The sequence below is a fragment of the Canis lupus genome, chromosome 3, assembly GCF_048164855.1.
Source record: "Canis lupus baileyi chromosome 3, mCanLup2.hap1, whole genome shotgun sequence".
NCBI classification, from domain to species: domain Eukaryota; kingdom Metazoa; phylum Chordata; class Mammalia; order Carnivora; family Canidae; genus Canis; species Canis lupus.
In genome coordinates this window covers 4,922,351-4,945,376 of record NC_132840.1, presented here as the reverse complement: position 1 = coordinate 4,945,376, position 23,026 = coordinate 4,922,351, and the positions used below count along the sequence as shown (strand labels likewise).

The 23,026-nt window shown below is 52.0% G+C and overlaps 1 protein-coding gene across 3 annotated transcripts in view; it reads left to right on the top strand.

Moving 5' to 3' along the window:
* CDH11 (cadherin 11) overlaps positions 1-23,026 on the top strand; it is a 149,162-nt gene that overhangs the window by 41,569 nt on the left and 84,567 nt on the right. For all 3 annotated transcript variants that reach the window (XM_072813966.1, XM_072813970.1, XM_072813978.1), the window contains exon 2: positions 22,769-22,893. The gene's annotated coding sequence lies outside the window, so the exon portion shown is untranslated. The remainder of the gene's footprint in view (positions 1-22,768; positions 22,894-23,026) is intronic.

Sequence of the window (23,026 nt, the reverse complement as noted above, 5' to 3'; positions counted from 1 at the left end):
AAAGGCAGTGATTCAAAGATCCTTGCCAGCGGATCATCATAAATCCTGTTTAGACAGAGGAATCCCTCGAGGAAGAAGGGTTCTTTGCAGAGGCCCACAGCCTGGAGCAATTGTGTCCAGAAGAGGAAAATTTGCAACAATGCTTGAATGGGAGCTGAGGGGCTTGTTTACATGAGCAGTGGCACAGATGTCCTGTAAGTGGGATTTGATGAAGAGTCCCCTCGCCCCGCATGGAGAGTGGGGCCAGGGCTTTCAGACAGTGTCGCCTAAGAGGCCACTGCACATGTGGACTCCTGTGATCCTCTGCCTGAGTGGCTGCCTCTCTGTCAGAGATAAGCAAGCTTGTCTGATGTTCCGCTCCTACCACAGTGAAAATTAAAGGCCTGGCTGATAGCCATTGGGTTCAGTCCTCTTTCCGGTTCCCTTCATCACGCTGGCCGAGCAGTGTGGCAACGCACACCCCCACATTGTGGGGGGATGAGCGCGTAACCGGCCACGCCAGCTAGGCCCCGCCACGTGGAGAACACAGGGCTGCGGGATGCGGAGGACGGGAGCCCGAGGCCGGGTGTGTACAGGGATGCTTGGTTCCTTTCTTAAGGATATTCCCATGTACATGCATGTTTTTAAATTTTTTAAGATTTTGTTTATTTATTCATGAGAGACATGGAGAGAGGCAGAGACACAGGCAGAGGAAGAAGCAGGCTCCCTGCAGGGAGCCCGACGCAGGACCCGATCCCGGGACCCCAGGATCAGGCCCTGAGCTGAAGGCAGGCGCCCAACCCGCTGAGCCACCTAAGGGCCCCCCACATGCATTTTAATTAAATGCATTTTAAAAAAAAATTAACCATTTCTTTCACCCAAGATGGAAGATGATTTACTAATTCCCTAATAATTATTGCAGTATTCTGTGCAGTAGTTAGGGAAGATTTATAAAGAAAAACACTCTTTTGAACACACGCAGACATTCTGAGAAAGGCTCAGACCTGGAAACAGAAGGCAACCCTTACAAACAAGGGGGCATCCACGAGACCTTCTTATTTTTGTTTTAAATATTTTTTTAAGGTTTTTTATTTATTTATTCGTGAGAGACACAGAGACAGAGGCAGAGACACAGGCAGAGGGAGAAGCAGGCTCCATGCAGGGAGCCCATGCGGGACTCGATCCCAGGACCCCGGGGTCACGCCCTGGGCCGAAGGCAGACGCTCAAGTGCGGAGCCACCCGGGCGTCCCGAGAGCTTCTTATTTAATGCTCAGCTTTACAGGTGCCTTTTTTGGACTTTGGGAAAAACTATTTTTGATGTATCTTGCACATGCAGGGGTGACTGGGCTCGGAGCAGCAGTCCTGTGTTAGACACCTTTAGGATCACATTCCAGACAGAGAAACCAAGGTTCAGTCACTTGCCGAGCTAGCTCAGCTGGTAAGTAATGGGACCTCCGCCTAAACCCCCAAAGCCCAAAGCTCTGTGCTCTTGCTTGTGGTCCCTTGGAGTTTTCCTGAAGGGCAGTGAAAGGTGCCCTGATGGCCGATCCCGGTATACTGAACCGGGGCCGCTTTATTCCCAGCAACTTGCTCCTTTTCGGGCCTGGGCGTCCGCGTGCTGACCAGGACACAGCCCCATCGGCTGTGACGTCCCTGCCCCTGCTCCCACGGCCAGGCGAGGAGCAAGGGGAAGAGAAAGTTAAACGAACTCCCCAAAGGGCAGTCACCAGGAGTCAATGGGTATTTGCTTTATTCTATTTGTTTGATTTAGAACAAAACAAAACAACAAATGTTCCCTGCCTCTGGGTCCAAGGACTTAGCTGCAGATTTAACAACAGCAGGTCCCATGAATAATGAAAGAGTTTCCAACTTGTCTGCAAACAACCAGGACATTAAAGGGACGCACCAAAGTGAAGCTCAGGTGCTTAGTATTCCTGCCAGCGTGGGGAGGCGCGGCAGCCCCTTGGCCACCCCCTGCGCACCTGCTGGATACGCGGGACCCCAGGTCCCTTCCCTTGACGTCCTGGGGCAGAAACGGTATTTTAATGAGGTGCTCAGGTGACCTACTAGTGGGAGCGGGCTCTCTGAGGAATGCTGGGAAGTGAGGACTTACCTCCCAACCGGGGCTACTAGGGGCCGAGTGAGTCCCTCCAGGCCCAGACTTTCAGGGTGCCCAACAAAGCAGTGATCAGCATAAGCAATATTTACTGCAGCATTTTCAAAATGCTTTTTGAGGTTGTTTAAAAAGCTACCAGGAGGGACCCCTGAGTGGGTCCACGGTTGAGCGTCTGCCTTGGGCTCAGGTCATGATCCTGGAGTCCTGGGATCGAGTCCCGCGTCAGGCTCCCTGCATGGAGCCTGCTTCTCCCTCTGCCTGTGTCTCTGCCTCTCTCTCTAGGCCTCTCATGAATAAATAAGTAAAATCCTAAATAAAATAAAATAAAATAATAAAATAAAATAAAATAAAATAAAATAAAATAAAATAAATAAAGGTACCTGGAGATCTGCAGTCTTTCTCCTTTCTGGCTCTTGTAGGGTGGGAGCAGGAGAAAGTACTGCAGGAGGTCTGGGAGCTCTGGTTTCCATTTTCTTGAAATATTCTAAGTTTGCAGCAGGTGACCTTGCATGGAGGGTTTCCACTTGGCCTGATACCCTGTGTGAGTTACTAGGTCCCCAGCCCCGGGATCACACCCAAGGACCCTGCGTCCTAAGCAGAGCGGCGAAGCTCCAAGCTACACCACCCTGGACGCTGCTGGACCGGCGCGGCGTGTGTGGCGGGCTTGGGGCGGGCTTGCCAGATTCCGCTGTGCCACGGGCCTTAACGTCCTCAATTTTTCCGAGAACCCTGGGGGGGAGGTACTGTGTCGGTCTCCGTTTCGGGGATGAGGGGCTGGAGGTGTACCCAGAGGTGAGGTGACTTGTCCAAAGGTAGGAGGAGGTGGGGGTCCGACCCAGGCAGCTGCCCCCAGAGCCCACCCGCCCCTCGGCTCTGCAAATCGGCAGTAAAACAGCATAAAATGAATTTGCGTGATCGTCAAAGTTCTTTTTTTTAAAGATTTTTTTTTTTTAATTATTATTCATGATAGTCATAGAGAGAGGAGAGAGAGAGAGAGGCAGAGACACAGGAGGAGGGAGAAGCAGGCTCCATGCCGGGAGCCCGATGCGGGGCTCGATCCCGGGACTCCAGGATCACACCCTGGGCCAAAGGCAGGTGTTAAACCCCTGAGCCACCAGGGATCCCCGATCATCAAAGTTCTAAAGCTAATTCATGCACATTTTTTTCTTCAACGTGTATTCAGTTGCCAAGTTTTTTCACTCTGAAAACCTGCCCCTTTTCCATTTTCTATGTTAAAATGCTCTTGAAGACAGTGACACGAGAGTGGAGACATGGGTGGTTGCCTTTTAGGGATCCCCATACAGTGTTGGCTACAATCTTCTTTTTGACGGGCCAGGAGGGGAGGGGAGGGGAGGGGAGGCGTTGAGGTCCAGGCAGGCCCATGGCTCAGGGCCCCCTGCCGGGAGCCCAGGTGGGGGACCCTGGCCGCCCCCCCTTTGCTTCTGCTCTGCCTGCTGTGCAGCGGGGCCTGCGCGTCCCCCCCGGGCTGCCGTGTGCGTGGGCTCATTAGCAGTGGGGGGGTGTCTCACCACAGTGGCTCATTCACAGGCCTGCCAGCAGGCTGTCCTGGGAGGCTGCTGCTCCGGGCTTTCCAGAACAAAGCCGGGCTGCACCCTCTCCCGGCCCTGCGGCGTCTGGTCTCCTCCCAGGAGATGCCCTAAGAGCAAAGCAGAAAGCCGCCTTCGGGAGCTGGCCTGTTGTCACCCTGGATCCCGCCTCTCGAGGAAGATTCTAGGTGGCTAGCAGCTGCTGGGTGGCCTTCGTGACGGTGGAGTGAGTAGGCACTGGGTTCAACAAGCCTGGCCTCCCCATCTGCCGGCCGGAGCGCGGGTGCCAGCGACACGGCCCAGCCCAGACGAGGGGGGGTGGGGATGCGGGCATCCGGCAGAGGGCACTGGCTTTGCGCACGCGGCTTGAGGTCGGGGTGGGGCCATTTCACTGTCTCGCCTGGGCCGTGGCCTCTGCTCCCTGCTCCGCCTTGGCTGGTCCCTCTGCATCCGTCCACGCAGCTCCCTCTGCGTCCCATGCAGGGGCTGTTTTTAATTCTGCTGAGGGCCCAGCAGCTTGGCGTGGGCTGCCCAGCCTATCTTAGGAGTTTCTGGAAGTTGGTTCTGGTGCATCCAGGAGAAATAGCGTGGACCGGACCCCGCTGCCAGATTGCGGAGTCTGGGGCCACGTGCTCGGGGCACTATTTCCATCGTGCGTCTTTGTCTGGTCTCCTCCTCATTAAATCTTCGGGCTCTGTGGCGTTGACTACCAATTGGTGCCTGACCTAGTTACAGAGAGCCACCACGTCCCCCCGGCTCATCAGAATAAATGCATTATAACAGTTTGCTCACTGAGACTCAAAGTGCACTCTGTTATTTCAGAGTCCTTTCTACCTACTTGGGCCGTGTGCGTGCGTGGGAAGGCATCGGTGTGCACGCACGCGCGTGTGCACGCCGGCCTGGCCGGGGGGGGCGTGTGGCGGTCGCCTAAATGAAGGCTGACCCTTTCTGTTGCTACGTTGGGACTTTGCTTTTGGACAACAGTCCCGTGGCTTTGCCTGGAATAGTTAATGGTCTTGCTGGTTTCCCTGGATTGATCCCTTCTCACTTGCTGCTTAGCCCTTTCCCGGAGCACGGGTTCTCACGTCTTCCGCGCTTGGTGTCAGCTCTGTTTGCCTCTCTTCTGCCAAAGGGCACCACGGAGTTGCTCAAAGGACCTTTTGAACTGTTTGTTCAATGAATGAAGAGCTCAGTTGGGACAGTTACTGGGACAGCACATGCCTCCAACTGGCCCCTGCCGCAGCATTGCCGGCCCGTGACTCAGGCATCTGGCTCTGGCCTCTGCTGATCTCAGAAGCCAAGTGGGAGGTTGGTTTTGCTGGAGTGTCCCAGATTCCGTGACCTTTGCATCGTCATTTTACCTTGCGTTTTGAGAGAGACTGCCCCCAAAGAGGCTGCATTTCTGAAGTCTTAACCGATCTGTGTTCTCACTTTTAATTAATCGTAGGTGCATAATTGCCAATCAGAGCTTCTAATCAGTATGAGTTAATCAGTGTTAACATTTATTTATTTCACTAAAGCACCTTCCACGAGACTGACCTATGTCAGGTGCTGGAAACGGAGAAGTGAACAAGATTCAGGAGCTTCCAGTATATACTATTCTTATTAACTCATCATTTTAATTTGGGTAAACTGTATCGAGCACCGTCTGTGTGCTTGGAGGGGTGCGAGGTGCCTTGCATATCATGTGAGTTAGGCTTCACAGATGGCACTTTTCAGGTGAGGAAACTACTTGTAGAGTTGAGTCACCTGCTCAAAGATATACTTAAAAATATATATATGATTATTTATAATATAATATATAATTAATTATATATTAAAATATATCATATTAATATATATTAAATAATCATTTATATAAATAATCAAAAATATTTTATATTAACATAATATATCAATATATAATTAATCATATATTAATCACATATTAATATATTAATATATAGATATATAACATGATAAATAATCATTTGTATAAATAATCATATTTTATATTAATATAACATTAATATATAAATAATATAAATTATTTATATAAATAATTATGTCATTTATTATATATTAATCATATATTAATATATCAATATAAAATAATATATTATTTATATAAATAATAAATATTTTTATATTAATATGATACATATTGATATATAATTAATATATCATACATAATATATAATTATTTATATAAATAATATATATATTATTTTTCAAAGTAGGCTCCATCCCCAGCATGGAGCCCAACACAAGGCTTGAACTCTCAACCCTGAGATCAAGACCTGCGCTGCGATCGACAGTCAGACGCTTAACCGACTGAGCCTCCCAGATGCCCTGACGTGTATTTAATTCCAAAGCCAGAGGCAGAATTTGAACCCAGTAGTGTCAGACTCTGACACCTTCCCCTGGAGATTATAGTCCCAGCTCCTCGCTTCCTTCCTCCCCTTTCCCTCTGGATAGGTATTTGCTTTTGTGGGCAGAAGAGTGCCCAGGGTTCTTTCCAAGCTTTCTGGCTTCTGGCTTAGCTGCTTCCCCCAGTCTTCCTGAGATAGAGCTGACATATGACATGATGACTTGAGATACGTGTATTTTGTGAAACGACCACCACCATCAGTTTCGTTGACATCGTCACCTCCCATAGTTACACATTCTTCGTCTGGTGATGAGAATCTCTTGTAACCTTTCAAATCTACGGTATATTACTGCTTGAAGTCTCTGTTTATAGCTTAGTTTGAAGTCTATGAAAACGCCGAGTACGAATGAGTCGGTTGCCCCCTAGGATACTGGAAGGAACTTTCTAAGACCTTCAGCCCACTCGCTCCCTGATTGTTCCCTCTGAAGCTGAGCGGCCGAGAGATCTGGCCACGGTCACCGCGTGAGAGCCTGGGCTTGAACTCGGCACCCCTGACGTGCCAGCCAGCTGTGTTATTTACAGCCCATTATCTGGTTCCTGGCTCATTTATTCTGGACTCGGAGGAAAATCTCAAGAGATCTTCTGTGTAACTCTACCCAGGCTTAAGCTAAGAGCAGCCAAATTAGATGAGGATGTGCGCTCCCCCAGGGTAAGGACCTACCTCTGCTCATCACGGATGCCCAGCGCGGCCCCGGGTGCACTGAGGTGGTCAGTGGGGAAGCCTGGATGAAGCACCTTGAAGGGCTGAAGGGGCCTCCAGGGAACCAGCTCATGTTACCTGTTTGGTAGCTGCTGGCCTCCCTTCTTGGCCTCTCCCACAGCAGAGGGTATTTTCGAATCAAAGTGATGGTATCAGTGTTTCAGTTGGCACGTCACCGATTCAGTCATTTAGTGTCATAAGCTATTTTCCCGTTTCTAATTTGGAATGCATTAACTGGTCGTTTTGCATCTCGGAGTAGAGTAGGTTTTTGTGTGTGTGTGTGTGTGTGTGTTTGCTTTTTTTTCGTTTTGGAATTTTTGTTTTCTCAGGTGGGGGTTTGTTTGGATGGTACAGGAGAGTGAAGGCGACGCTCAGTGATCACACCACGGGCTCTCTGGGGGTGTGGCTGGCTCAGGTATTTACTCTGCAAAAGAAACACAGTTGCATGGTGAGAATTTGTAAAAGCAAAAAAAAAAATTGTGTCCAGGACAGATAATATTTTTTTACAATTATGTAAGCCAGGGAGGAAGCAGAAAGGGGAAAGATCACCCACGGTTCACTCGCTCTGACTCATAGTCCTTAATTTTCTCTTCCCTTCCAGGACTTAACTTGGGAGTATTTTTTACATTATTGTAACTGGAGAAAAGGTTTTCTTTCATAATGAACTACGTGGAAATGGTCCAACGTATTTTTTTCCACGTTGCTTTACAATTCACATAATTGCGACTTTGGGCAAGAACCGCTTTGCCATGCGGGGCAGCGTGTACCGTCGTACACATTTTCCTATTACAAGAAGGCACTTTGGGCTTCATAGGAAGAGAAAGATATTATTCTTCCTGGGAATCTGGGTGAAGTAGAGCGGGATTATAAGTGATTGGCAATATCTAGAGGCCTTGCGCTTAGTCATTGATTCCGTGGGAGTCCGTTTGCTACAGCTCCAACGCCCTGGCTCCCTAGTGAGCACAGGACACTTGACATATGCACATAGAGAAACCTGGAGTCAATCAAAAGCATGACTTCTTGGTTACTTTTCTATTCTTTTTTTTTTTTTTTTTTTTGGATTTAAACAATGAGGATGACTTAGGGAGGAAGCATCTTTCCCAAGGCGAGGAGCGTTGTCCTCATCTCTGAGGCTGGGTGGCCTGTGACTGGAAGGCAGAGCGACAGGAGCAGTGCGGATGTGACTGCTCGGGAAAGCGGACCCGGTCCTTTCAGTTTCTTCAGGAGCAAACAACGGGAAAGACAGAAACCTGGTGACCTGAATCTGTGCACTCGCTCGCTCGCTCGCTCACAGCTCCAGCCTCTTGGGATTGGTCCTTGAAGGAGGTCACCGTGTTTACGGGGTGGCGTCCCCAGAGAGGCGCTGCTCATGAGCCTCCATCAGCTGCCTGCAGCACCACGTGGCGTCGGGGGCACTGGACGCGGCTCGGGGCCACCAAAAGTAGCCTGCCTTCCCTCCTTCCTTCCTCCCTCCTTCCTTCCTCCCTCCCTCCTTCCTCCCTCCTTCCTTCCTCCCTCCTTCCTTCCTCCCTCCTTCCTTCCTCCCTCCTTCCTTCCTCCCTCCTTCCTTCCCTCCTTCCTGCCTTCCTTCCTTCCTTCCTTCCCTCCCTCCTTCCTTCCTTCCTTCCCTCCCTCCTTCCTTCCTCCTTCCTTCCTTCCTTCCTTCCTTCCTTCCTTCCTTCCTTCCTTCCTTCCCTCCTCCCTTCCCTCCTTCCTTCCTTCCCTCCTTCCTTCCTCCCTCCTTCCTTCCCTCCCTCCCTCCTTCCTCCCTTCCCTCCTTCCTTCCCTCCCTCTTTCCTTCCTTCCTTCCCTCCTCCCTTCCCTCCTTCCTTCCCTCCCTCCTCCCTTCCCTCCTTCCTCCCTCCCTCCTTCCTTCCTTCTTCCCTTCCTCCTTCCTTCCTCCCTCCTTCCTTCCCTCCCTCCCTCCTTCCTCCCTTCCCTCCTTCCTTCCCTCCCTCTTTCCTTCCTTCCTTCCCTCCTCCCTTCCCTCCTTCCTTCCCTCCCTCCTCCCTTCCCTCCTTCCTCCCTCCCTCCTCCCTTCCCTCCTTCCTTCCCTCCCTCCTCCCTTCCCTCCTTCCTCCCTCCCTCCTTCCTTCCTTCCTCCCTTCCTCCTTCCCTCCCTCCCTCCTTCATCCTTCCCTCCCTCCCTCCCTCCTCCCTTCCCTCCTTCCTCCCCTCCCTCTTTCCTTCCTTCCTTCCCTCCTCCCTTCCCTCCTTCCTTCCCTCCCTCCTCCCTTCCCTCCTTCCTCCCTTCCTCCTTCCCTCCCTCCCTCCTTCATCCTTCCCTTCCTTCCTCCCTTCCCTCCTTCCTTCCTCCTTTCCCTCCTTCCCCCCTTCCTCCCTCCCCACCCCTTGCTTCACGCATTCCTTCCTGCCCCCTCCTTCCCTCCCTCTGTTTGCCCTTAAGTGGCCCCCACTTCCAGACCTGAACCTCCGCACGAGGCCGGCACCTGCACATCCTCCAGGTGCAGCAGCCGAGTAAGTGAGAGGCGGAATGAAGGGACGATGGTCAGACTGCCAGGCGGCGGAGCTCCAGGGAGACAGCGGGGCGGGGAGGAGCGCGGCCCCTTGGTGGCCTAGGCCTAGCCCCTACGGCGTCCCTGTCCTCCCCCTTCCGCACTCCCCCCCCCCCATCCTGTGTGATGCCCTCGCTCCCCGTGCACGTGTCTGTGGCTGTGTACGCCCGTCCATACCGGAACGTGCACGCCTGTTTGCAGTGAGGTTCTGTAGGAAGTCACAGGAGCCATTTACCTCCTAGATTCACTAGTTCTGTTTTTCCGCCTCTTGATTCCGTGGATTTCATGCAGATTTTGCTATATAAAGCCTGCACCCAAACCCTGATATGTATAAAGTGGATAAGCCCCGGCTGTGGATTGAATGGAAGCAAGTAGTTAGCTGGGGACCCCAGCACCCCCCATGCCGCCCTCCCCTGCCGCTGCCTCTGGGCCCCCGGGAAGGCCTCGGCCTGGTGGTTGGTGACGCCCCGAGACCCCGAGTCTGACTCGCTGTGATTACGGCTCAGGGCGCGCAGAGGAGGAGGCCGCAGATGCGACAGGAGCCCCCCTCGAGCAGCCCACGGGTGGGGTGGCAGGCCAGGGGCCGGGAGGGCATGACGCCGCCGGGGTAGCGTCCTTGTGGAGGTTCCCGTATTCCGTGTCCCTAACTGTCGGCTTTACTTTTCTGCCGTCTTCCTGCTCTGCCCTCAGTGAGCCTCCCTCCGCCAGGAGGCCCCGCGCGGCTGCTGCCCGGCGTGTGGCCCAGCATCTGGCACCGCAGGCGCGGGGGACACTGCCCGACGGAGGTGGCACCGCGACCAGTGAGCGGCTGTGCACCTGGGACGCCGGGAGGGAGGTGGGTTGTCAGGAGGCCGCGACTCGGCCAGGGCCCGGCAGGACACAGGACACTCCTGGAGAAGACAAGGGGGACGCGCGCTCTGTGCAAAGGCGAAGGTAGGCGCAGGAGCCGGGCAGAGTGGGCGCAAACCTGGCTGCCCCAGGCCAGGCCACAGCCTGCTGGCCCCCTGCCGGAGGGCCACCCGGACGGCGACAGGGCGGGCGGTCACAGGGCAGCGGGCAGCAGGCTGGGCCCTGGCGGCCTGGAGGCCGCGGGGTGCCACCATCCTCTGCGTCCTCAGGTCCCCCACTGCAAGCAGGGGCCGTGCACTGAGCAGCCGAGCACAGGGCCAGAGCAGGGGCCAGACGCCGGGCCCTTCCGTGGCTCGAGGCCGCCCCCATGGGAGGCCCCGGCCGCTTGCTGGGCTCGGGCCGCTGCTGCCGCCCAGGATTCTGGTTCGATTATCTTCGCGCTAAGGCTGCTGCTCGCTGGGGGGCAGGGTCGGGCGTCCGCGCGGCAGCAACGGGCCGAGGGGCGTCCGGCGTCTGTCTCCGGAGCGTCTGGCTGCGGTGGACCCGAAGGCCAGTCTTCCCTGGGTGGGCTCTGCGTTCCCGTGTCTGGCTGCGTGTCCTCGGCCCCTGGTGCCACGCGGCCCCGACGGGTTTAGGACTTCTCCGCCCGGGCTTGGCGCCCGACCCCGTGTCCCGATTGCCCCTTCCTGCTGCCATTTCTCCTCTTCTCACTTTTACCATGTGAAACAGCAGCGCCGGCTGTTTCTGGGACCCTACATCTTTGCGGGGGGCCTTAAACTTCGTGGGAATAAAGGCGAGTATCTGTAAAATGAGGCCGTGAATTATAGGGAGAGACGTACCGAGGTGGCTTCGGTGCCTGTGTTTCCAGCCTTCCAGCCTACTTTCTTCTCCACGAAGACCTGGATTCCTGGAGAGCTACTAGGCTCTGCGCCTGCCTCTGTCCCCAGGTCTCGGCTGACGTTTGTCCCCTCCTTTGAGTTTCATTTCCACCCTTGGAAGAGGAGCACAGTCATTCCTCACCGTCCTCCCCACACGTGGCCCAGCCCGTGGGATGGGTGAGGGGCTGCAGAGAGGCCTGGGCCGCCAGAGGCAGGGTCCACGTGGACCTTCCTCTTCACCCACTTCCCACTCAGGGCTTAATCTCCCCATCTGTAAAATAATCATTAAGCCATTCATGGTTGTCTTCAAAATATTGAGGTGCCACCCACACAATTATTTGCTTAATATTTTCTTTTGACTCATTATGGTGTTTTTTAAATATTTTTGGAGGAAAATTATATCACTGTCACCGATAAACCAGTACCTCCTGTGACAAATGGAAAGTAGCCCCCAACTTGATATAATTGAAAGAAACGATATAATCAAATCTATTCTGGACCTGAGACAACCTTTTCTAAAAAGAGATGCTTGTTCAGGCATTAGTACAAATGGAGACTTTCTCTTTGTTGAGACCTGGATTGGAAGAGAATTGCCGACGTCCTGCCTCATTGTCATCTAATGTCAAAAATAATAGTAGCAATTTTGTGGGGCTCCTCTTGGGTCAGGCGTTGCACTCATTTCTTCAGTATTTTTTTTATTTTTTTAAAAATATTTTATTTATTTATTTATGAGAGACAGAGACACGGGCAGAGGGAGAAGCAGGCTCCATGCAGGGAGCCCAATGGGGGACTCGACCCCAGGATCTGGGATCATGCCCTGAGCCGAAGGCAGACACTCAGCCACTGAGCCACCCAGGCGTCCCTATTTCTTTCTTTCTTTCTTTCTTTCTTTCTTTCTTTCTTTCTTTCTTTCTTTCTTTCTTTCTTTCTTTCTTTCTTTCTTTTTTTCTTCTTTCTTTCTTTCTTTCTTTCTTTTTTTCTTCTTTCTTTCTTTCTTTCTTTCTTTCTTTCTTCTTTCTTCTTTCTTTCTTTCTCTCTCTCTTTCTTTTTTTTTTAAAAGATGTTATTGACTTATTTGACAGAGAGAGCGAGAGAGCACAGGCAAGGGGAACAGCAAAGGAAGAGGGAGAATCAGGCTCCCCCCTGAGCAGGGAGCCCGGTCCAGGACTCAATCCCAGGACCCCAGGATCATGGCCTCAGGCAAAGGCAGACACTTAACCAACTGAGCCACCAGGAGCCCCTTAATATTTCTTAACATAGAGTCCTTGTGGTTAAAAACTGATAAGTTTTTGCTCACGATGATGCTGACTGATAATATTTAGTGAACTGTAAGTCTGTGCCGGAAACATTAGCATAATTTGTGTGCATTATCTCTCTCACGTGTCCCAAGAACGTCCGTTTTGTAGGTAAGAGTCCTAAGTCATGGGACTGCTGAGTAGTAGAGCCCTCATGGGAGCGGGCCTCCCCGACCTGAATTCCATCTCCCAGCAGGGGCCGTGCTTCCCTCCATCTGCCTCACCCCCTCCCCGGGCTCTCCCTCTGTTTGCTTGCTGTCGTAACCACTTGATTTGGCCCCTGGAGAGGGTCTCCTGCCTTTCTTCAAGGGGACCAGTCCATCTTGTCAGGGACCATGAAACCTAGCTGTAGCTGTTCGTCACCACTCCACCAGCTACCGCGGGGCCCCTTGCATCCTCACCGTCTTCTGAGCATGAAGCGTCCTTGTATGGATGGTCTTCATCATGGCACCAGGGTGGGCCCATGAAACACTGTTAGAGAGCGAATAGGGCCTAGAGATCCCTCTAGCTCAGTGGTCCCCCGAGTGTGGTCGGAGCTCTGCAGGGGGATGGTGGGCTGCTTTCGGGGAGGGAACTGATTCTTGCAATTTTAGAATTCTGTAGACTCCCAACAGGAAAGAAACTTAGTGACCATCACATCCACCCCAGTAGCCTGTGTCAAAATTCATTTTATAAGTTGCCAGATAAGAAATGTGTTTTAAGTATTTCTCAGAGATGAGAAACCAACAAGTGAGTAATACGTGTGTGTGTGTGTGTGTGTGTGTGTGTGTGTGTGTAACTTTACATACTTAGAGTGTCCGACAACCACGGATATCAAAGCCAAGAAGGCATAGAGAAAACCTGCTTGAAAATCCAGTGTGGTTTCTTGGATGAAGTCCTAAGAGAGAGATTTAATAAGTGAAAGTTGCAATGGAAGATGTCCCAGAGCCAAGACATTTGCCTGTCACTTCCACGCCGTTGACCCAAGCCCAGCCCGGGAAATGACCCAACTCTACACAGCTGCTGATAATGCTATTTTGGTCTTTATTCTTCGTTCTTATCAATGGAATTAGTAAAAGCAGACCTTATTGGTGATTATTTGAGTATTTAAAAAAGAGATGAAAACAAAAGAAGGAAAGGAATGAAACTTTGAGGGTGGGTGTACATCCGTGAATCTGGGAGGTGCGTCCTGGAGAAAGCTTTCTATGGGGATATTAGATGCTTGGTATTGGCACGTGAGTTTTCCCTAGATCTTCAAGAATGTCACAATTTGTGTATACAAGTGAAGAATATTATTCCACCAATAAAGTGCAGCAAACTATAACTGAAACATTTTAATGACCCGCTTCCGCTGCTGCCCCCGAATGAATCCACTGGACTTAATGAGGTGCGATGAGGATGCAGGGTGCCTGCTAGACTCGCTCGCTGGCTCGTGTCAGCCCCTCTGTGGCCAAATTTGCATTTGTACCTGGAGAAAATTATAAGTCACAACCGATAGTGGGCCGTCAGAGGCACTTGCATGTAGGTGAGACCTCAGGATCAGGGACACAGTCCTTCATTTACCAGCTCCATTGTTCCAAAGCTATCTGGGAGCATTTAGTTTGCACCTTTGTCCAGTGGACATACAACGGGCAAGAAAATATACGTGCTTTTTCCTTCGTGATGCGTATGAACATTATGAGTGTGTACAGCTGTGATCGCTAGGATCAGTGTCTCAGAGGAGGTGAATGCCAAAATGGCTTTTTTTTTTTTTAAGGAAATGCCATTAATTTTACATTGCAAAAGGACAGTCCCACTTAATTTTTGAGCGACTTTGTTTCTTTCCAAGCATAATGGCCCCAGGGAGGACGCTCTCCTGTTATATCATAAATCATTCACATTGCTGTGGACGGGGCGTTTTGCTTTTCTTGCTTTCAGAGGTGGTAGCAGGCTGTGCCTACTTCCAGCACGGAGCAAAAGCTCTGCTCTGTGTGTGTGTGTGTGTGTGTGTGTGTGTGTGTGAATATGGCATTTTGAAAATGAGTTGATTTCTTGTTTGTGTAGAAGTTCCCCAGATTTGATGAACTATTAAAATCTCAGGCCTGGGGATCCCTGGGTGGCTCAGCGGTTTGGCGCCTGCCTTCAGCCCAGGGCGTGATCCTGGAGACCCGGGATCGAGTCCCGCGTCGGGCTCCCTGCATGGAGCCTGCTTCTCCCTCTGCCTGTGTCTCTGCCTCTCTCTCTCTCTCTCTCTGTGTGACTATCATAAATAAATAAAAATTTAAAAAAAAGAAATATATTCAAACTCCCTGCGTCCACATCCTGGCTTCCGTGCTCTGTGGCTCTGTGAATGAGGGCAATTTTACTCCACCTTTCTTAGCTACAGAATAAAGAAAATCATAGTACCTGATGTATAAGATTATTTCTCTCTCTCTCTCTCACACACTTAGCTCAGGACCTGGCACGTTACAAACTCTCAATAAATGTTAGAAATCTTCTCTGCTTGCTTGGATTAAGTTGTGTCTACATAACACCTGGCTCCTGGGGGGATAGAAGAGCTGAAATAGTTCGCGTCATGTGTACATGGCTGTAACCATGCCCTTAAATCCTCAAAGATGATTAAATGCTTCACTTGGCATCTGAAGCGTTTGGGAAATATCGATCACATTTTTCAAACTCCGTTGTTGGATTTACCATCCGTCAGGAAGTACCTGTTGGTCACCTGGTCTTGTTAATAGCCAATTGTTTGCAAAATGATGGCCTATTCTTGGGCACAGATGTTAGGTATTTTAGGAAACAAACCAGAACAGCTCAACATCGCTTTTACCAAGGCTACACAATTTGGGCCAAGTGAGCACATCATTGAAGTCCTTAAAAAAAAAAAAAGATAAATTCTACCTGTACTTTGACATCAAATAGATAAAAAAGGTAGATTTTCATGTCCAAAAAGTTTTAGAGTCCAGGTTCCTGGTGGTTCTCCCTGTAACTACTACCATTCATCTACTGGTCCAATAAGCCGAGCTCTGCCGAGGGTTACCATGTACTGACCCGGGCCAGACAAAAATGAGTGTCAGATATTACATCTCACCTTTCTGTCTTCCGGAAGCTCGGAGTTTCCTTGGATGCAACATTGGAAGGGGCAGACCGCGTAGACGACTCCTGACCCGACAGGAAGCCATGTAGAGCTCTAATATTGTCAGATTTTTTTTTGTTTTTTTTAATGTAAAGAGTGTTGCCTCCTAGTCAGTGCTTCCATCAGGAAGGGAGTTTCTGCTTTGCTGTGTGCGTTCCCGTCAAATGCTGAGAGATCTGTTCGTTCACAACAAGGAGACAGACAAGCAAAATAAAATAAAATAAACCGCAGTAGGAGGCTTAAGTGTTGTTCTGGGCGGTCGTGATTGCAGGCGCCCCGCTTGCTTTCTTAATCCCTGATTCTTTCTAAGACTTTACCAGTGTGACTGCATAGACATCCCTGAAACCTTCCCGAAGCTGGCTTGTGTTTATTTTTGTTTGCCTGCCACCGCTTCCTCCCCTCGGAAGGTTAAAAAGCAAAATTGCTGGTATTCTAGGGCAAAAGTAAAATATACTCTCTTGAAGAAAGCCTCTTTATTTTCCTGCTAAGTGTTCTCAGGTTCTGGAACAGTTTATAAACAGACTCCGTGTGCGTTGGTGACGTTACGGTGGATGTGCTTAGATTTTCCCCTTTTTCTGATGTTTTATTCCTTTTCTGGTCGGTAGGGAACCCATCAAGGCGTAGCGGGGAGGCGGAGCCTTAGGAGCCAGGGACCCCCAGATCTGAATTCGTATTTTACTATTAATTAGCTTCGTTGTGTTGCCTAAGTAACTTACCTCCCCCGAGGTTGGGTTCCCGTGTCTGTGGGGAGGTGGGACCCCCCCGCCCCCCCGGGGCCTTGGCCCGATCAACCCAAGGAGCAGCGCGGGGGCAGCCCCGGGGGGTGCGGAGCGGGGCGCGCAGGAGGTGGCGAGTCAGAGCGGCGCTTCCAGTGTCACGGCTCTTGACACGTTAAGGGAGAGAAATCGAAACGACATCATTTGGGCAAGAAATAGGGATAAAATGTAGAGTAGCAGGAGGCTCTGCTCATATGCTAGATGACTGTTTGTTTATTCATTTCCCAACGATATCACAAAGGCTGTGAATATTTATTTAGTTCTGCTCCCAATAGTCCTTCTAATGGGGAATTATTTGGGTACAACGAAAGACATTTGTAAATGCGGCTGATAAGACTGGCATCGGACAAGGAGTGTTTTGTTGGACACAAGAATTCTATTGTCCCCGGCTTCAGTTGTCAAGTGCCCGGAGAACCCAGAATTTATGGTGGCAGCACAAAGGTCCTTTCAGGGCCCAGCGAAAGAGCTGTGAGATCCCGCTCCCTGGCTTTTCAGGGCTTCTGATCTTTTTATGGGGCCCGGACAATGCCGGATTCAGCCGCTGCCCGCGCCTCCTGCCCGGCCCTTGGCCGCCAGGTATTGTGCGGTAATTACCATGGTGACAATGGGCTCTCTCTGCGCCCGGCCACCGCGCTTTGGAAAACGGCGAAGGTTGTCACTTTGTGTTAGGTGCCTCCAAAGGCATGGCTCACTCAGAAAAGCTGCTCCAGGGAAATAAAGATCAGCGTGTTAAGAGTTTGATTTAAAGCGCCGCTGTGGCCAATCCGCTTGGAGGCCAGGACGGCTTTCGGGGTGTTTTCCCGTAACTGCGGGCCGACGTTGGACGTCATCCCTGCCGTCATCCCCCCGTCATCCCCACCATCATCCCCCGCCTTCATCCCCACAGTCATCCCCGCTGCCTCCCTGCCATCATCCCCACAGTCATCCTCGCCCTCATCCCCCCATCATCCTGATAGTCATCCCCACAGTCATCCCCGCCATCATCCCCTGCCGCTTTCCCTGCCATCATCCCGGTAGTCATCCCCAGTCATCCCCCGCCGTCATCCCTGCCGCCATCCCCTCCGTCATCCTCATCCCCGCCATCATCCCCGCCATCATCCCCCTCGTCATCCCCGCTATCGTCCCCCTCCGTCATCCCCGCTGTCATCCCCACCATCATCCCTACAGTCATCCCCGCTGCCTCCCTGCCATCATCCCAGCAGTCATCCCCACAGTCATCCTGGCCCTCATCCCCCCATAATCCCAATAGTCATCCCCACTGTCATCTCCCTCTGTCATCCTCGTCATCCCCACAGTCATCTCTGCCATCATCCCCCCCTCGTCATCCCGCCATCATCCCCCTCGTCATCCCCACCATCATCCCTGCCGTCATCCCCCTCCATCATCCCCCTTCATCATCCCCGCTGTCATCCCTACCCTCATCCCTGCCATCATCCCCCTTCGTCATCCCCCTTCATCATCCCCGCCTTCATCCCGGCCATCATCCCCACCCTCATCCCCACCCTCATCCCTGCTGTCATCTCCACCGTCATCCCCACCTTCATCCCCGCTGTCATCTCCGCCGTCATCCCCACCCTCATCCCCGCTGTCATCCCCGCCGTCATCCCCGCTGTCATCCCCGCCGTCATCCCCGCTGTCATCTCCGCCGTCATCCCCACCCTCGTCCCCGCTGTCATCCCCGCCGTCATCCCCCTCCATCATCCCCCTTTGTCATCCCCTGCCATCATCCCCACCCTCATCCCCTCTGTCATCCCCCTTGTCATCCCCGCTCGTCATCCCCGCCGTCATCCCCACCCTCATTCCCGTCATCCGCGCCATCATCACCCTCTGTCATCCCCCTTGTCATCCCCTCTGTCATCCCCTCCGTCATCCCCGCCGGCGCAGGGCCCGGGCTGGAGGTTCTGCAGGCCGGCGTGAGCCCCGGGCAGTCCTCCACCCTCAGTGGGAGCAGGCGTCCGAGCGGCGCCGGGAAGTTGAGGGTCCCCCAAATGTCTTGAGGCGCCGTGTCTCCATCTGAGAAAGGCTGGTGTCGGAAACGTCCACCGGGTTGACACCCCGTGCGCGGGGTCTGTGCTGCGCGGAGCCGAGCGCCGGCCTCTGTGGGTGGCGCCCGGGCCAGGGGCCCGTCTGAGTGGCGGATTCACGGTAAAGGGCCAAGCTAACCCTTAGGTCGCATGCCCGGCGGAGAACACAGCGGGCGTCTCCCCGCGGTCACAGCTGCCCACGGAGCGCCATCCTCCAACCGGTCGCTACTCCCATTGCCTAGTGACGAAGTGCAGCCCGGAGTCGCCTGCCCCAAGTCAGAGGGCTCGGAGGGGCGAAGCGTGCCCTCCAACCGAGTGTCTCCTCGCATTCGAGAGCCCACTCCTCCCCTTCACTATTTTTTTTTTCAAAAAAATTCAAAATCCATAAACCTATCTTACAAAATATGCTTCGCCATATGGTTTTGGAACTTGGGCCGTAACAGGAAAGAGAAACACCCAGTGATGATTATTAATGGTGTTTATTCATCCCTCCAGCAATGTCAGGCAGACAGGACACCCACAAAAGGAAGAAGGCCCTGTCGCGGGGGGGGGGGGGGCGGGGGCAGAGCCAGGCGCCCCTCTGCTGCCCCTTCTCCTGCCCACAGAACAAGACACAGCAGCAGCTTCAGGGGACGACAGGGGACGACAGGACCACTTGGTCTCTCCACTCCAGCTGGAAGGCGTGTGGCCTCTCTGGGCTTCTTTGCCAGAACGTGGCAGCCTCCGAAACCGGAGATTTCATCTGTTGGTTTAATACTAATCTACTGAGTCACCGTTCGTTCCAGTCAGCTCCCTACCAAAGCACTGGAGATTCTCTGTTGTGTCGTTTTACTAAAAAAGTAGACGTTTTCTGGGCTGATGTCCTAGAGGGGTGGGTATGATTTCCCCCCGGAAGCAGGCCTCAAATCCGCCAGGAGAGGGGTGGGTTGTTGGTGACCCGTCGGGCCATGCCGCTCCCCGGCTCTGAGCACGTGGGCACTTACCGCTTAGCTGGTTTCTTCTGTCTATAAAATGGAGCTGTCCCTGTGCCCTTGGGCTCCCCTGCTCCCCTCCGTGACAGCTCCTGGCCTTTTCACCTGTCACCTGCCCCCCACCTACACCAGCATCGCACACACAGCAGGTGACCCAGGATCCTGTTGATGGAGTCAGTGAGGTGGGAACTATTTTAACTTAATGCACGTACTTCCAGCCCTTACCCTCCTGCCGCCCCCCCCCCAGCACTACCTCCTGCTGTCCTTGTTGCCCCTGTACCGTTAACAAGATCCCAGCCCATGCCTGGCCTGGCTGAGTCCACGCTCCTGAAGAGCATCCACACTTGCAGATCTGTAGGCCAAGGCGTTTGATCTGGAGCAGGGACCCTCAGAGAAGGACAGAGAGACTTCTGGGTCAAAGGGAAGCCTATGGACTTGCATGTATGGAACCTTCTCAACACTCAGAGCTCAGCAAGGGAAATGTGCCACCCTCCCTCCCTGGCTTTTCTCCTTGCTTTCTGTACGCTTGCTAGAGATTTCCCCAACCTCTCGATGCCCTTGGCTTCCGTGTTCTTTCCCCCGATTTCTCAGTCTCTCCGCAGTCATCTACGGCAGGAGGCGTCTGTGCCCCTAGGGGGCTCAGGGCTGCCGGTGGCTGAGCACAGTGCTGGACACGGGGCGCAGAAGGCCGTGACCCTGTCCTCGGAGCAGGCTCATGATGGCCCTGAGAGAGGACGAGGAGATGGTCTGAGAGTAGGTGGGGGTAGATGCCACGGGGCTACATTGGATTTCCATGGCTCAGAAGGGAACGCGTGATTCCAGGTCTGGGGGAGTCATGGGAAGAGGAAGGAAAGTCAACATTCCAGGCAGGGACTCTAGTGGAAAGAGAAGATGGGCGGTAGACGCGCAAGGACCTCTCAGCCCCAACAAGCTCTCTTCCTGTCAACTCTGCTGAAAGCACAGAGACAGCTAAGATTTTTTTTTTAAGCCTTTGTTTTCTTTTCTAAGAAGCACGGTACAGTTGTATACCAACATTTCCACACAACCTACATCCTGTCTCTCTCGAGTGCTTGCAGTCCTCGGAATTCATAGACAATTCACACAGCTATTTTTGCTTTCCTTCCAAAGCTCTTAATTGTCTGTGCAGACTTTTGGTGAAAGGGATTTTATAGGGGATACTTTGCAGGGAAGTAAGCAGTGCAAGGCAAAGTGGGAGTTCAATTAGATTTTATGAATTTGAGAAGTAAACTTTTAAAAGCACGCTGGCTACAGGTACAGCTGTATTACGAGCTGACTGCATACTGGGGGTGCCAAGAGAAGGAGCAGAGCCTGTCGTGTCTGCTGAATTCTGGTCCCACCTCGGATCTTGTTGGCTGCACACCTTGGCCAAGAGTCTCACCCTTCGCGTAGTGGGGTGAGATACTCGGAGGGGCTTAGGACAACCACAGTGGTGACACGTATTTAAAGAGAATGCATTAGTGAGGCCGTGGCAGACGCCTGTTCCATTTATGGCGAACTAGTTATCCGCTGCTGAGGAACATACGGTCCTCAATTTAGCGGCTTGTAACAATTCACTATTACCTTTTATAGTTGAGTTTAGTGAAGTCATCTGGGTGGTTTTCACTTGGGGTCTCTCACGCTGTGTAGTCAGATGGTGGAGGCACATGAAGGTTGACTGAGTTGGATGTCCAAGATGGCATCTTTGCTTCCCAGCTGGCACCCTAGCTCGGATGCCTAGAATAACTAGGTATGGCTGGGCCTCTCAATCTCTCTCTCTCTCTCTCTCTCTTTCTCTCTCTTTCCATGCAGCTTCTCCCCATGGCTACCTGGGGCTTCCTCATAGCATCTGGGTCTAGAGTCTTTAGACCTCTGACATGACCGCTGACTTCTTCCAGATGCAGCTTTCCGAGAGCACAAGGCAGGCTGCAAGGTTTCTTAGGACTTGGTTTCGAAATCATAGAGTGTCCCTTTGCTATGTTTCATTGGTGACCCAAGGACAGACAACTCAGATTCACAGAGGAGGGGCCCTGGGGCATGAATATGTGAGACATATGGTTCATTTGGGAGGGGGCCGTTTTTGAAGACTGGCTCAACATGGAGTGTGGTTGCAAAGTAGGGACCTTCATCAGTTATGTGTTCTCTGAATCGTCCAGGTGGCTTTTTCTGTCTGACTCCATGTTCATCTGTGAATAATCCCATTGCTATTCTGTCCTCAACATCCTGGAAATAGCACACAGTGGGAAATTTCCTTGTTCTTGCTATAATCCCCATATCGAGATGCTGTGGACGCATTTTAGACACGTAATTTATCTGTAGCCCTTCACCAAGGAGGGTGTTTGCTTGTTGCTGCTGTCATTGCTGTTTTGGGGAGGAAGGCATGGTGCATGAGGAGGAACTGTTGGGTGGAACCAAGATGAGATAAGAAAAGTGGATTTGGAAACAAAAAAAGAAGCATAATAAGTAAAGTCAAATAAGAAGCTATTTCCGTTCTTTTTAAAAATATATATTTTATTTATTTGAGAGAGAGAGAGAGAGAGAGCAAGGGGAAGGAGCAGAGGAAGAGGGAGGAGGAAAGAATCCCAAGCAGATTCCACGCTGAGTGCAGAGCCGGATGCGGGGCTCGGCCTCATGACCGTGAGATCACAGCCTGAGCCAAAACCAAGAGTGGGGCGCTTCACTGAGCCACCCGGGTGCCCCAGGAGCTGTTTCAGATGCTAATGCAGTCTGGGTTGATCCTAGAAGGTAGAAACCCTGGAGATGAAGGACATTCAAGAAATCCTTCGTGCCATTGTGTTAAAGCTATGCCAGCAACCACCTTCCTTGGTTCGGTGCCTCAGTTTTTGAAGACGACAGCTGTTCAGACGCCCCGTATTCCTCTCTTCATTCACTGAACACACATACATTGAACAGCTGCTCTGGGCTAGGGAATGTGTTAGACACTTGGGAGATATGAGGATGAATCAGACCAGAATCCAGGCGGAACACGGCCCCCACACAGAAATCCAGAGTGTGCTGTAGCGCGGGAGGGGGCGGAGAAGAATGTAGTCTCGAGGAAGAATTGCGGCTCTGTCCGCCCCGTGCTCAGGCCTGCTGGTGTAGGGATGACATCTCCTGTCACCGCAGCCACCGCTGTCCCTCTGTGCCCTTGGGACTGTCATTGCACAAGGCTCTGGCAGCACCAGAACAGTGGTTCCCCCTTGCAGAGAGAGGGGACCTACTTTGGACTCAGATAGAACGTGGGTCATCTCAGAAATAGGCTCCGAGAGTTGCTATCCGCCCCCCACAGGTCTGTTGCTCGTGGCAGAGCAAATGTATGTGACGTCCGTAGCAAGGTGTAGGGGGCTGGATGATGGCTGCTCTTATCTTTTCGTCAAAGTACTAAGTGCACATAGAGTTAGTCACACCATCTTTTGGTTGTTCTAAACCCACGGCAGGTTTTCCCCAGTTTTCGCACAATGGCAATACTTTGCTTACACCTTTCTCTCCACACCTGGACTGTTCTGCTCTAAGAGAAAAGCCTGTCTGCGCAACGGTGTATCCCCGGTGTCTAGTAGTGTGTCATTTCATTGATTCATGTCGCCTCTAGGTTAATAATGATCCTTTCACTTTTTGCAGAAATCACCGTATTTTCGACTCCGTGGCCCTGTGACACTCGTTCCGCTTGTCATTTGTTGAGTGACCAATCCGATGGGTGGAGTGTGTTATAGGAATTGGCAGCAGGTATCCAATGGGTGAAGAAGGTAAGATGGAGCTACTTTACTGTACTATGAATGTGGGGATGGAAATGATGCCCAGCAGGCCCCTCCCTTCCTCCAACCTGCCTTTGGTCAAACCTGCGTCAAATCAAAAGCAGAATCTGAGACGGAAGTTGGC